Below are 2,371 nucleotides of genomic sequence, written 5' to 3'. Positions count from 1 at the left end.
ATCCAGTGCATTCTTCTTTTCCTCCCTCCCTCCCTTCCTCCCTCCCTCCCAACATTGTCATCGGCACATAATCCACATATTGTACAATTCAGTCATATCAAAAAGAGTTGTGCAATCATTACCACAATCCAAGACCACGGTATACTTTCAATCACTAACACCATCACTTGTCTGTCAGCTTGTCATACTGTGTTGCTGGGTTGCTGAAGGCTAGGTCATCGGTATTTAAAATACCAGCAGTCTCCAAAGCGAACAGGTTTTAGCAAAGCTTCCAGACTGTGTCCGCTTCCGAGGAATCAGCACTGAAAACCTGATGTATAGCACCGAAACCTTACCAGTTACTGAAAGCCACATGAACAGGAGCCGACTCTTGTCAGAGAGAGTGCCAGAAGATGAGCCCTCCGGTTGGCAGGCCCTCACAATACGACTGAGCAAGAGCTGCCTTCTCAAAGCAGAGTCGACCGTAAGGACGTGAACGGAGTAAAGCCTTCATTTACTGATGGGGCATGACTGAGAATAAGCAACTGCAAACATCAATTAATAATTGGGACTGGAGCACCGAGGCGCTGCCGGAGCCAGAGGGGAAGGGCAGGCTCTGGGGTCAAGGCGTGGTGAGCTGTCTGGAGGTCGTTGTCCACGAAGAGGCACACCGAGTCCGGCTTGTCGTTCACCAGGGTGCCCTTGACGTCATTCACAACTCATTATGCCTGCGGCCCTGAGCATTCAGTGTGTCCTTGAGATGGCCTCTACGTTCAGGTGGGACAGACTCAAGGTCATGCTTCCCCATGTTAACCAGCTTCAGCCTGGCCTTGCGTTTGCGCAGTGGGTCGTCTGCTCCAGTCAGACCCTGGCCTGGTTCGGACCGATGAGGTCCAGCGGCTCTTTACACCGATGGGCTCGATTTGGTTCCTGTGTGTGTGTGTGTGTGTGTGTGTCTGTCTGGTGAGGTCCGGACGGGTGATCACCATTTATGTAGTTGGGAAATGGTTCTGGCGATGAACAAATAGGCTGTTGGTCTCGCCAAACTTGTAGCGTTTGGTCTACCAGCTTGGTTTCTGTCCTCCAAGACCATCTCTTCCAACAACTGTCCTACTGCGCTTGATTTCCATCTCTCGAATTCCAGTCACCACTCATGATCCATACATTCTGACGGCATGCTGGGCCGATTTCAGACTGCCGAAGTAGGGCCACAGTCTTCTCCGGCATTCGTGGGTGTGTAAATTCAAATGATTGTCGTATTAATTGGTCTTCCGTCTTGGTGCATGTATCTTCTCCAGTCACAGAGAGCATTGTACTTTGAGAGAGATCTTGAAATGTCATCTTTGAAGATGTATGTGAGGCCCTTCCTCTGGAATTGGCCCCAGTGGAGTGAACAACAGACTGATTCAAAATGGCCAATACCAGTCCATTTTAGCTCACCAATGCCTGGGATATCAATCTTTATGTACTTCACTTCATTAATATGGTTTTTTCTTTTTTAATTAAAAAATAATCGGTACTTGAAATGTACAAAGTATGAATCTAAGAAAATTGTAAGTCACTAAAAAAGAAATGGAATTCATAAAGGTCGGTATTCTAAATGCTAGTGAGCTGAAAAAGACTGGTATTGGCTCTTTTGAATCAGAAAATCATGTGGTTTACTCTGCTGGGAATGACACAATCAAGAGGAATGGTGTTGCATTCATGTTCAAAAAGGACATTTCAAAATCTATCTTGAAGTATAGTGACTGAGTGAGGATAATATCTATCTGTATTCAAGGAACCCAGGCAATATAACTATTATTAACATTTGTGCGCCAACCACTAAAGCTAGTAGGGCAGAACTTGAAGAATTTTACCAGTGTTGTCTGCTGAAATGGATCACACAGGAAATCAATAAGCATTGATAATTATTGGCATTTGGAATTCAAAAGTTGGAAACAAAGAGGAAGGAACAGTAATTGAACAATATAGTCTTGGTGATAGAATTGAAGCTGGAGATCACATGGAAAGAATTTTACAAGACCAATTACTTTTTCATAGCAAATAACTTTTTTCACAAAAAAGGTGACTGACTATACATGTGGACTTCACCCAATGGAATGCACAGAAATAAAATTGACTAACTCTTGGGAGGAAACGATGGAGCAACGCAATATCATCAGCTAAAACCAAACCAGGGGCAACTGTGGAGCAGACAACCAATTGTTCACATGTAAATTCAGGTTGAAGTTTCAGAAAATTTGACCACATACATGAGAGTCAAAATATGACCTTGAGCATATTCCACCCAAAACTTGAGAACTTCTCAAGAACAGATTTGATGCATCAAACACTAATGACAGAAGACCTAATTACCTGAAGGATGCCATCAAGAATATCATTCATGAGA

Source organism: Echinops telfairi, unplaced genomic scaffold (genome assembly GCF_000313985.2).
Source record: "Echinops telfairi isolate 266 unplaced genomic scaffold, ASM31398v2 ScPeMD7_18;HRSCAF=68, whole genome shotgun sequence".
Taxonomy (NCBI): domain Eukaryota; kingdom Metazoa; phylum Chordata; class Mammalia; order Afrosoricida; family Tenrecidae; genus Echinops; species Echinops telfairi.
This window is presented reverse-complemented; position numbering follows the sequence as displayed.